This window comes from Canis lupus, chromosome 16 (assembly GCF_048164855.1).
Source record: "Canis lupus baileyi chromosome 16, mCanLup2.hap1, whole genome shotgun sequence".
NCBI classification, from domain to species: Eukaryota; Metazoa; Chordata; class Mammalia; order Carnivora; family Canidae; genus Canis; species Canis lupus.
The window spans coordinates 6,859,024-6,871,772 of NC_132853.1; the positions used below are offsets into that span (position 1 = coordinate 6,859,024).

Consider the following 12,749-nt stretch of genomic DNA (forward strand, 5'->3'; position numbering starts at 1 on the left):
AGTCAAATAACGAGGACAGGTTCAGCATGACTACAACACATTCCACGACGCTGCAGACACAAGTGGGTGTCATGACCGATCAAGATGAAACCTCAGAGACCACTTCTTTGTGTCTAGTGATGGCCTGAAATCACACAACAAGTTGAGGCAAGGCTGGGAAGAGGGTAAAAGTCTCTTGAGCCACAGTCCTGGCCTCCCTCCCTATTTGTCCTTGTCCTGTATTCTATCCTATTCATCTATCCATTCATTCACTTATGCCTTCATTCAGCAGGTATGTTGGGCATGGCTCAGGAGGAGGGGCCAGGGTCTCACCCCCAGGGAGGCCAACCTAGGGGACACAGCCATGATCCAGGCAGCAATGATCCAGAGCAATTCATGCTAAGGGGTAGGTTTACAGAGAAGTGCCTTCTCCTACCTGAGAGGTGAGAGGGCATGCTGGAGCAGGTGTCATGGATGCTGAGGCCTAGAGGAAAAGTAGAAGAGAAGAGGGAGGAGCCCCTGGCAGGAGGATCAGCATGAGCAAAGGATCCACAGAAAGAAGGTGGCCCCTTGGGAAAATACAAGCAGTTCGGTTTGGTTGGCTGTATCAAGACCTGATGAGCTAGGGCTACCTGGGTAACTCAATTGTTTGGGCACCTACCTTCAGTTCAGGTCATGATCTGGGGGTCCTGGGATTAAGCCCCACATCAGGCTCCCTGATCAGTGGGAAGCCTGCTTTTCCCTCTCCCTCTGGCCCTTCTCTCTCTTATTCACTCTCTCTCTCAAATAATGAAATAATATTAAAAAAAAAAAAAAAACCTGATGAGCCATAGGCAAGAGTTTGAAATTAACTCAAAGACAATGAGGAACAAACAGGTTTGAAGCTGGGGTGGGGCATGGTCAGAGAGCGATCTAGAAAGATCACTCTGGCTATGCTGCATGGAAAAGGATTTTAATGGAGCAGAGACATAGCCCTAGGTGACTATGAGTGTCACCCTAGGCAGGAAGTAATGGGGTCTGAAGCCATGACAGGGAGAGGGAGGGGCTGGGAGAGAAGTCAATAGATTCAAGAATGATTAAGAAATAGAATCACCAAACTTGGCGACTGATTTCCACTTTGGACCAAGATGGAGTAACAGAGGCCAGATTTACTATCCCACTTGAAACGACCAAAAGTTTCAGAAGAAAAATACATAAATTAGTGGCTTTTGAGAAAGAACTATCTAAGAGGATGGGAGAACAGTGCCTAGTACTCACACAAAGGTGGGAATAATGCCTGGAAAACTCATAATTCACAGGTTAGGGGGTGGAACAATCAGGAGGGTCTTGCCTCAGAGGTGGAGAATTAGCCCCAGACTGAACATTGCTAAAACCCACCTAACAAATCATAAGGCAAGACCCAAAAAGATCAATTAGTTCCTAAGTAATTTAACTGCTTCTGAGAATAAAGCTCAAGAAGATTTATCAGAATACAAAAGATCCAAAATTCACGATGTCTGGTATCCAATAGGAAATTACCAGACATCTTCTTCTCCAAGAAAATACCAAATAGTAGATGATACTGGTGCTGCAGGAGGGCCTGGAGGACCCAGGTGCCCCAGAATGGGGGGCCAGTGGCTTCCATGGAGGCTTCAGCAATGGCATCTGGGGCCAGAGTCAGGGCCATAGTCAGGGAGGCCACAGAGCTCTCAGGAGCAAGGCTGAGGACAAGGAGTAGATCCCTGACACCAAGCTGGGCCACCCTGGTCAAAGTCATGAAGATTAAGTCCCTGGAGGAGATCTATCTCTTCTCTCTGCCCATCAGGGAATCTGCGATCATTGAATTTTTCCTGGGAGCACCCTCAAGGATGAAGTTTTGAAAATTATGCCTGTGCAAAAGCAGATCTGTGCTGGCCAGTGGACCAGGTTCAAGGTATTTGTTGCCATCAGGAATTACAATGAACACATCAGTCTGGATGTTAAGAGCTCCAGGAAGGTAGCCACCGCCATCGGTGGGGCCATCACCCTGGCCAAGCCTTCTACCATCCTATGCGGCAAGGCTACTGGGGAAACAAGATTGGCAAGCCCCACATTATTTCATGCAAGGTGACCAGGCTCTGTGGCTCTGTGCTGATGCTCCTCATCCCCAACACCAGGGACACTGGCATTGTCTCAGCCCCTCTGCCCAAGAAGCTATTGATGATGGCTGATATTGACGATGGCTACACCTCAGCCACAGACTGCACTGCCACCCAGGGCGATCATGCCAAGGCCACATGTGATGCCATTCCTAAGATCTACAGCTGTCTCTCCCCAATACTGGAAAGTGACTGTGTTCGCCAAGTCTCCCTATAAGGGATTCACTGATCACCTTGTAAAGACCCATATCAAAGTCCCCATGCAGAGGACCCAGGCTCCAGCTGTGGTCACCACATGTTTTATACAAGAAAAATAAAGGGAATTAAAAGCCTGTGGCAAGAAGGAAGGAAGGAAGGAAGGAAGGAAGGAAAGGAGGGAGGGAGGGAGGGAGGGAGAGAGGGAGAAAGAAAGACATACAAAGATGCAGGGAAACTTGACCAATAAAGAAAAGAAATCAATCAACTAAAACTGACCCAGAACTGACACAGTTGTTAGAGTTAGCAGAGAAGGATTCTTTTTTTTTTTTTAATGGAAAGTATTTGAAAATTTTTAAAAGATTTTATTTATTTATTCATGAGAGACACAGAGAGAGAGAGGCAGAGACACAGGCAGAGGGAGAAGCAGGCTCCATGCAGGGACCCCAACATGGGACTCAATCCTGGGACTCCAGGATCACATCCTAGGCCAAAGGCAGGTGCTAAACCACTGAGCCACCCGGGCTGCCCGCAGAGAAGGATTCTAAAACAGTTTTTCTAACTGCATTCTATATTTTCAAAATGTTTAATAGAAACATGAAGACATAAAAAAAAAAAGATCCAAATTGAACCTTGAAGAGTTGAAACTTACAATGTCTGAGATGAAAAAATACACGGAATGGGATTCCTGACGGATTAGACAAGACAGAAGAAAAGATTAGTGAACTTGAAGGCATAGCAGTACAAAACCAAAATGAAACAGGAAAAGAAAATGTTTTTTAATGGAAGGAGCACCAGTGAGCTGTAGGACATTTCCAAACAGCCTGATATATGGGTAACTGGAATCCCAAAGGAAGGGAGAAAGAGAACAGAAAACATATTAGAAGAAATAATGGCTGAAATTTCTCCAAACTTAATAAAACAAGTGTCCAAGAAGCTCAATTAACCCCAAGACACTTGATTGAGCAGATTGGCCGGTGATGGCAGGTAAGGAGGAAGAATCCGGCAAGGGTGATGTCCCAGCTTCCTGCCTGGGAGACCTTAGTGAGAGTACCACTGCTGAGGGGGAGGCCTGGGGGAGGGGTATGTGGGGTAGGGTTCGGATGGGAGGCCCTGTGTGGGCTGTGGGGACACAGGAGGGAATGACATTCCTGGCAGCAGACACAATGGGTCTGACATTAGGAAGGCAAAGAAGTGGAGATAGATGTCCAGGAGGCCATGGATGAGGCGGGGCACTGCCAGGGAGGGCTGAGGGTCAGAGGCAAGACCCCAGGACACACCCTCAGGTAATCAAGAAGCAAAGCCAAGAGAATTGGCAGAGCAGATGGGACACAAAGAGAGGGCACAGGGAAGCCAAAGGGGTACAGGAGGATCCAGTGAAGCAGTCACGATGACACATTGGTCTAAGGTGGCAATGCCATCACTGAAAGGTGAAGTCTGCTGAGGTTGGCTTGGCTTCCTCCAGGTCCTGGGCTGACCCTAGGGCAGGACTGTCCCAGGATACTGCACAGAAAGTGACAGACATGAGGAGTCCCAGGGAGGGGTGGGATCTGCAGGACAGAGAGGTCTGAAAGAGGGTGGCAAGCCTAAGGTACTTCTAGGAGAGAGAGGGCTAACTGGGCAGGAGGTGGGGAAGACGGAGTTTCCAACTTCAGAGGTGCAGCCATGCAAGCAGTGACCAGATTGGGATGGACCACAGTGCAGGGGCAGGCAGTGGTCCCCAGGAAAGACGGGCCAGAGGAAAGGAAAGGCCAGCATGCTGGCCAGGGGTCCTCATGGTGCCCTGGAGGGATACTCTGAGCAGGGAGAGGAGACTGCCTTGGGCCCTGAGAGATCTAAAGTCTTCTGAGGGGGATCCCTGGGTGGCTCAGTGGTTTGGCGCCTGCCTTTGGCCCAGCGTGCGATCCTGGAGTCCCGGGATCGAGTCCCATGTCCGGCTCCCGGCATGGAGCCTGCTTCTCCCTCCTCCTGTGTCTCTGTGCCTGCCTCTCTCTCTCTCTCTCTCTCTCTCTATGTCTATCATAAATAAATAAATAAATCTTTAAAAAATAAATAAATAAAGTCTTCTGAGATTGAGGAGTTGTACCCAGAGTGAGTAGCGACCCCAGGGACAGGGGTGTAGGAACTGCAACGGGGTGAGGGAGCTGGGGCGGGCTGGGGGTGGTGTGCACAGGGAGCCCAGCTGTGGTGGGTGGAGGGGCATCACAGACTTAGGTTAGGAATCATGATGAGGGAAGGAGGGGGGAGATAGAGAGAGGGCACGCGCTGGTTTTCTGCACACAGGCTCCATTACTGCCGCCCAATGTGAGGAAGGTGATTTGTGCATCTTGCTTTTGCAGGCAGCTATGGCTGCCTAGGAGGAGAGCCCCGGCCCAGCCCCAGCCTGGGCCTTGAAGCCAGAGCTGCAGGATGGAGAAGAAGTTGAGACGAGCCAGGCCCACAGCCTGGCCACAGGAGCTTCCTGCCCTGAGCAGAAGATGGAGTGCAGGTGTAAGAGGCCCAAGCAGGCAGCAGCTGGCCTCCGTAAGCTCAGAGGCTTCTGAGAACCTCACCTGGCAAGGGGCCTGGAGGGGGGGTAGCCCTCAGCCTGTTCATCAAGGCCACCTGCTGTCTCCTGCCCCCCACCAGCCCTGGAGGCCATCTCCCTGGACCCCAGATGGGTGCAGAGGGCAGCTGCAGTCCTGGCTGGCTTCTGCCTCCCTCTCCAGCATCCTCCACCAGGCAAGCAGCAGCCAAGCTCTGCCTTGCTCTCTCTGTCCTCTAGTGCTCTGCTGAAACATCAAAAAGCACCCACCTCCCCACGGCAGTGTCCTGTGCTGCCTAGTGAGTGTGGGATTACCTGAGTGTATGCTCAGGATGTGCGTGGAGGCAAACACAGACCCGGGCAAGAACATAAGCAGCCTCAGGAACGTGCAAGTACTGGGGAGCAGCTACCAGGGCCGACGTGCATGCGTGCAGAGGAATTATACACGTTTGCGTGCCAGCACGGAGGGAATGAAACCCCAAAGGCGGGTATGATCACCTGCATGCTTGTACATCGAGTATGCCCGTGTGCGTACACTGTGCACCCAGCATGCAGATGTATACCATGTGCAGGCGCACAACCATTTCATACACATTCATGTAACTCCATGCATTCACAGAGATCTCCATTCCATGTGCTTATAAGCATCCACAGAGAGGTTCAGCCCCCCCACACACAGATGTGCACTGAAAACCAAGTACAAACAGATACACACAGGCACATGTAAGGTGCACATACAAACATGCTCAAAGATGCACACACACATAGGCGCATATGTGTATATGGGTCGCAATGCAGTTATTCATGCATATACAGAGCTACTCACACTTACACATATGTACACTTAGCAATGTAGACTTAGCAGTCTATGCACACATGCAGTCATGCCCATGTACACATACACAGATGCACTTGCAGATATACACGGGTCTCCATATGTTCCTGCACACTTATGAAAGCCTTACTGAGGGCACTCCCGCACATTCCTACGGATAGACACAGATGTACATTTGCACGCCACCCTGAAAGCTTCATGAGGGCAGAATGGTCCCCTGGTTCACAGCTGCATCCGTGATGCCCGGCATGGGGCCTGGTGCACAAGCAGTTTGCTGGGTAGAACACTGGGGAACAGCCTTGGCCATGGCTCAGAGGCAGGAGGCCAACTGTCTGAGGAGTGGCCAGGAGTCCCATGAGACTACGTGAGGCTAGGATGAGCCTGGGTGGCCAAGATTTCCTGAGGCCTGCTGGGGAGAGGGTGTTCAGGGCCAGGTCACCCATTCATTCCACCTTCCCCTGCCCTCCTTCCCCACTCACACTCACCTGCTCATCACTGTGTGTGGACTGATGGCAGGTGTAGTCAGATATTGGCAGGGGGGCAAAACAGGGCAGGAGGGAGCAAGGTCATAGAAAATATGTGGCCTTGAGGCCTGGTAGGCCAGTCTTGTTTCAAATCTTGGCTCTATCTTGGGGGGATCTGGCCAGGTTACTGGTTTCTTCTGTGCCCCTTCCTTCCTTCCTTCCTTCCTTCCTTCCTTCCTTCCAATATATTTTTTAAAGATTTTATTTATTTAATCATGAGAGACAGAGACACAGACAGAGGTAGAAGCAGGCTCCTCGCAGGAAGCCCGATGTAGGACTCGATCCCAGAACCGGGATCACTCCCTGAGCCAAAGGCAGACACTCAACCGCTGAGCCACCCAGGCGTCCTGTTTTGTTTTGTTTTTTACGATTTTATTTATTGATTTGAGAAAAAGAGAAAGAGCAGGAGCAAGGGGAGGGGCAGAGGGAAAGGGAGAACCAGGCTCCCTGTTAAGCAGGGAGCCCCATATGGGGTTTCATCCTAGGACCCCTGGATCATGACCTGAGCCGAAGGCAGACTCTCAATGGATTGAGCGACCCAAGTGCCCCTGTGTCTCAGTTTTCTTACCTGGCTAGCAGGAAGGCGGTTTTTTTTTTTTTTTTTTTTTAATTTTTTATTTATGATAGTCACACAGAAAGAGAGAGAGAGAGGCAGAGACATAGGCAGAGGGAGAAGCAGGCTCCATGCACCGGGAGCCCGACGTGGTATTCGATCCCGAGTCTCCAGGATCGCGCCCTGGGCCAAAGGCAGGCGCTAAACTGCTGCGCCATCCAGGGATCCCAGGAAGGCGGTTTTGATGCTTAGGTGTCATTGTCTTCTCTCGGTGCTCCCTCTAGCAGGAGCAAATCTGTGGTCCTGGGACCCTGAGAACCTGCAGGGTGGGCTCTTCAGACCTGGGGAAGGTGGCGCTAGGGCCCTCAGCAGTAGTCACAAAGCTGTGCTCCCTCTGGACCCACAGGCAGGTCATATGGTGAGGATTTGGTTCTCTTGGGAACTCACCGAAGCACACCCTAGGTGATCAGCTGAATGTTTACAAAGTGAACCCACTTGTATAACCAACATCCAAATCAAGAAATAAGCTATATTTCTCCACTCCCCAGAAGCCAGGGAGAGTGGGTATTTACATAAAGCAATCCCAGTCCCCACAGACCAGCATGTCCATCTGGAGCTTTGTCTTCCCTTGTAGACAGCAAAGGGATACTCAGCTCTGCAGACCCCTTTGCCCCAGGCTACCCCACCCTCATCTCCTCACATTAGCCAGGGTCTGAGCAACCCACATGGATAAGAGGCAAGAAGATCTAGCCAGGCCCCACCCTCTGGCCCTGCCCCTCCTCTTCATCAGATCAGGGCTCCTGTGGCCAGCCAAGGGGCCTCCACCTCCCCTATCAGAGGGGAGATCTTGTTTCAGATCTTGAGCACATCTCTGGAGCCCCACTTTGGGAGCCAGGGAAGAGCCCCACTCCGTGAGGCAGAGTGGAGAAGCAGGAAGGAGAACAGAGCCTGAGTTCCTATACTGCCCAGCTCCTTCCACTGAGCCACTTGTTGATACCACCCAAGGTCCCACTTTAAGGAAATACTCGAACACAGGGCCGACCCACTCCAAACCCCATAGCTCCTTCAGCAGTGGAGATCATTACCGTTATTTTACAGATGAGGAAACTGAGACTCAGAGAGACCAAGAACAGAACCAGGACTCCCATGCAGGATTTTTGAATGTCAGGCTTCCAGGTGAGGGACTGAGCTTGACCTTGGCATTCCCCTGCTCAGAGCCCTCCACTGGGGACAAACCTCCTTCCTAGATCCCTAGCCCTCCATGGCCTGACCCTGCCAACCTCACCTCTCCTCCCCTGCCCACAAGCACACTGGTCTTTTCCTGATGGACCGCCAAGTGCCTTTTGGACTCCAGGTATCCATATGTGGCTGTGTCATGACTTACTGAATACCCAGCTTACCCTGAGAGAGCAGGGATTGGGGCTGTCTTGCTTTCAGCTGGGTGTGCTATGCCCGGCACAGTTCCGGGCACACAGTGGGTCCTCAATGGAGATGTGCTGGAGGGGTGGATGAGGCTGCGGCGGACAGGCAGGGAAGGGATGGCAGAGGCAAGGTGCATTAGCACAAAGCAGCCTTGGGGGCACAAGGTCTAACTCCTCTTTGCAGGAGGCCTGGGGAGGGACAAGGACTTGTCCAAGGTCACTCACTGGTGTGTGGAGGGTCAGGATGAAAACTCAGATCCTCCGCATCCTCCAGACAGTTCTGGGTGGGGAGGCCCTTCCCTCCTCATTTCCCTTCCCCTCTCTTTCCCTCCTCCCTAGAGGCTGCAGGGCCAAGCTGCCCTAAGACAAGGGGCTGGGGGCCCCTAACCTGACCTTCCTTCCTCCTTCCCAGGCTCTGGGATATGTCAGCAGCCTACTGAGAAGACCCCCCTGCAGTGTCCCCTCAGAGAGCTGGCTCTGTAGAGTCTAGGGCCACTAGCTCACTGTGTGGCCATAGATGAGGCCTCTCCCCTCTCTGAGCTTAGTTTTCTCATCTATAAAATGGGGATATGACGCCCGTCCTAGAGGCGTTGGGGAGACTCTGGTATAAGGACGAAATAAACCCCCAGCAGGCTCCTGAGAAGCGGCAAGCGCAGGCACTTCTCTTGAACCTGCCCGTAGCGTCCTCTCAACACGCAAGATGTGGGAACTACCCCGGTTTATAGATGAGGCTCGGAGAGGTCACGCACCTCCGCAGACCGCAGGGTCCCAAAGCCCGTCTCGTCGGGCCAGGACAGGCTCCCGCGCTTGGCGCCTGCCGCCCTCTCTCCGCGGGAGCCACCCTGCCCCGCCCCTGGCGTCCGTCCTTCCTCGCGGCGGGCTGGCGGCTCCCCGGGGGCGGGGGCGGGGGCGGGGGCGGGCAGTGGAAGGGGCGCCGGTCCGCGCCTGCCCGCGTGGGTCGATACTGCGGCGGGATGAATGGGAGAGGAGAGCAGGGCGGCGGGGGGAGGGGGCAGGGGAGGAGGGGGAGGGCGGCCCCCCGCCCAGCGGGCCCGGCCCGGGTGTGCAGCCGTCAGCGCCGAGCGCGGCCCCGCGGCCCCGCCGAGGGATCGATAACTAATTTCACCGCAGCAGCCGCCCCAGTTTTTTCCCGATAATTGTGCGCCGGCAGCTGCGAGCGAGGCCCCCAGCCCGGCGCGCGGCCCCCGCCCGCGCCCGATCAATTGACACCGCCACCGGGCGGCAGGAAAACTCATTTTTCTCTCCCTCCCCGGCTCCCGGTGGGCGCGGGCTAAGCTCCGCCTCGGGCCGGGGGCTGGGAGGGGCGGGACGAGGGGGAGTCGGGGAGGGTCCCGGGAGGGGGGCGCGGACCGGCTCCCCCGCCGACTCGGGTTTGGGAAGGAGGCTTCCAGCGAATCCGAGGAAGCCCGGGGTGGGCGTGGGCGTGCCTCAGTTTCCCCAGTCTACGCGTAGGGGGGTGGCCAAAGGCGGGGGCGCAGGACTGACTCCGCCCCATCTCGGTATTCCCCGGCCACCCCTGGCGGCTCCGAGGAAGGGCTGAGCGCGCAGGCGCCGGGGTCCGCCGGGCGCGAGGGTTCGAGTCCTGGGTCCAGCGCTCACCGCGGTGACCTTGGATTCGTCCTTCCCCTTGAGCCCTTCCTCTGTGAGCCTGTTTGCGCATCTTCCCAGAGGGGCCCGGCAGAGTCCTGGGCACACAGCTGTTGATCAGAGGCAGTGAGGCAGCGCACAAGAAGGCGCCCCGTACGCCATGGCCCCCCTTAGCTCCCATTAGCGAGCGAGTGGGAAGGAAATCGTCATCGCTTGCTCACTGAGCACCTACTGTGCGCCGGGCTGTTCTAGGCGTTGCGCGGACAGAAATCGCTGCCCCTGCGGAACTGACGTTCTCAGAAGAGGATGAGGGGATGGCTGATAGATATAATAGATAAGTGAACAGTGAGAAGATGGGAAATGCCATGGAGAAAAATAGAGCAGGGCAAGTGGGACAGGGCTTCGTCGGGAGAGAGGCCCCTTGCAAAGCTCTGAGCTGCCAGCTCTGCTCTCAACCTGCTGGCTGCTCAAGGTCGCGGGAAACCTGCAGACTTGGCATTCTCAGAAGAAGGTGGTCAGGAGGAGGGAGAGAAAGAGGAGGGAGAAGGCAAGATATGGAGCAGGGTGAGGGGAGGGGGGGCGGAGAGGGGGCACAGGGCAGGCCAGAGGGGCCAGAGAGAAAGGGGGTGCAGACAGAGGGAGGAGAGAAGACAGAGTTCTGATGGCCAAGGCGTCCTGGAGGGTCGGTGTCAGAAGGGACCTGTCCCAGCTGCGCCACTGAGGTGGGCTCCTGGGTCCTGTCTCCAGACCCTGGGGAAGGATAAGACTCTCCAGAACGGAGAGAAGAGGGAGTGGTGTGGGCGGCGGCCCGTGGGCTGGGTGAGGGGATGCTGGGGAGCCTTGCCGGGCCTCTGAGGCAAGCCAGAGCTTCACGGACTGTGTTGGTACAACTCCTACAACTTCAGGAGGAGTCGGAATGACTGGTTGGGGTTCAAGGAACCCCTACTGCTGACCAGATCCTTCCTGTGCGCATGGCCCAGGCCCCACGGTCCAGGCCCCACCGCCCGGCCCCGCCCCCGCCCCGCCCCCAGGCCTTGGCCCCGCCCACGACCCGGCCCCGCCCTGCCCCGACAAAGGCAGACTAGTTCCCAAAATCTGACGGAGAAGTCCTAAGGCTTTTTCCCCACAGCGGTCGGTGAGCCAGGCAGGGCTGGGGGCCCACGGCTACTGGAGGGAGGAGGAGTGGGGGGACACTCTAGGGCCGAGCAAACCTCAGGACTCTCCCCCTGCTTCCGTTTTCTCATCTTGAACAAGGTCAGGTGGTGCTGAGGCTCTGAGGTTCTGTCAATCTTTCTTCCCTCCAAATTCCTGGCACGCCAAGCCGGCAAGGGGTTGAGAGCAGTGACTCCGCAGAATTGAAAGGGAGATTGCTAGCAAGCAGATGAAGCTAGCTAAGGAGGGGAGGGCAGGGCTGGCTGGCTGGGGCTTGGAACAATGGGGGGGGCGGAGGTCCCGCCCACCTGCTTGTCCAACTGTCCGTCCCTCCACCCACCCAGACTTTTGTTGTCATCCAGCACGTATTTAGTAAGTACCAACTCTATGTGAGGCACCATGGAGGGGAGTAGGCATAAGGTCCCTAACTGTCCCAGCCTCTCCCTTTCCCCATGACCTCCACATTTTCTCTTGGAGTGTGGATTGGATCTCTTGGAGCACTGGATTGGGAGTCAAGGCTGGACTTAGGCCCACCTGGTGACCTAGGCAGCCTCTTTGGCCTCTTTGTACCTTGGTGTTCTGGTACCCTGTTAGCTGGACCCACAGTCCAGAACCAAGCAGCGGACACAGGATTGCCCACTCTGTCCCAATGCTTCCCCTCCCTCATAGGATTTGTGCTTCTCCCTGCAGCTTTAGGTTTGTCAGTTCAGAGGTCCTGGTTACCTGGGCTAGGGGAGGAAGACAGAAAAGGGGAAGCCAGGAAGCCCCAAACAGCATGGGTCTCACTGAGCTCAGAGCTGTGACTATCATCTTGACCACTTTGGGATCCGTGTGCCAGAGATCAGCAGGCAAAGGAGGGAGTGACTGTTCAGGCGCGGGTAATCTACCCCAGATGCAGCAAACTGTCTGCATAAAGTCTTGCAGGACCTGCAGATAGCCAGCAGGAAGGGGGCATTAAAGGCCTGGACCCCGTGGAAGACAGGGACAGAGCTGAGTGCTGCAAGGGGCAGACTGTATGAACATCTCTGAACATCTCTTGCACACAACTTGAAACCCTTAATCCAGGCCAGCCGTGGTGTCGGCCCCTGCCGACTTTGGCCAGCTTGAGGCAGCCACAGCCTGATGATGATGCTTCAGGCTGAAAACTGCATCTCGCTTTCTGCCCTGGGGCTTTTTGGATGTCCTGTGTGGGTACCCCTCCCTGCCCCAGGAACCCACTCAGGACCCACACAGGGCCAGATACAGTACCCTATAGGCCAACCCTTGATCCAGGGTGGAGATGGAACCACAGAGTAAAAGCCTCCCCCTTTCTTCTTCAGGCAGATGGTCCTGAGACATACTTCATAAAGAATCTCAGACAATCCCAGGGGACTGGCCACCCAGACCTCCATAATAATGAGCTCAATAATGTATGTTTATATCTGCTCTTTCCTGTTTCACTACCCACCTCCTCATCCCTCACTCTTGCTCCTGGGAATATGCTTGCAAACAAACTCCCAGGCCCTTCCTTTAGCCTGCTTTCAGGGAACCCAGACCAAAACAGGGATTATGGACTAAAGCATGTCCCCCCGGAATCCATATGGTGAAGTCTTAACCCCCAGACCTCAGAATGTGACTCTATTTGGACACAAAGTCTTTAAAGAGGTAATTAAGGTTCAGTGAGGTCATTAGGATGGGCCCCAATCCAATATGACTGGTATCCTTAAAGAAGAGGAAATAGGACATAGACACACACAGAGGAAGGACCATGTGAAGACGCTGGGCACAGGTGGCTGTCTACAGGCCAAGGAGAGAGGCTTCAAAAGAAACCAAACTGGCCCACACCTTGATCTTGTACTTCC

The 12,749-nt window shown here is 54.6% G+C and overlaps 1 pseudogene; it reads left to right on the forward strand.

The window, feature by feature from the left end:
- Nucleotides 1-1,702: 1,702 nt before the first annotated feature.
- Nucleotides 1,703-2,413, forward strand: LOC140605635 (small ribosomal subunit protein uS5 pseudogene; annotated as a pseudogene).
- Nucleotides 2,414-12,749: the final 10,336 nt, after the last annotated feature.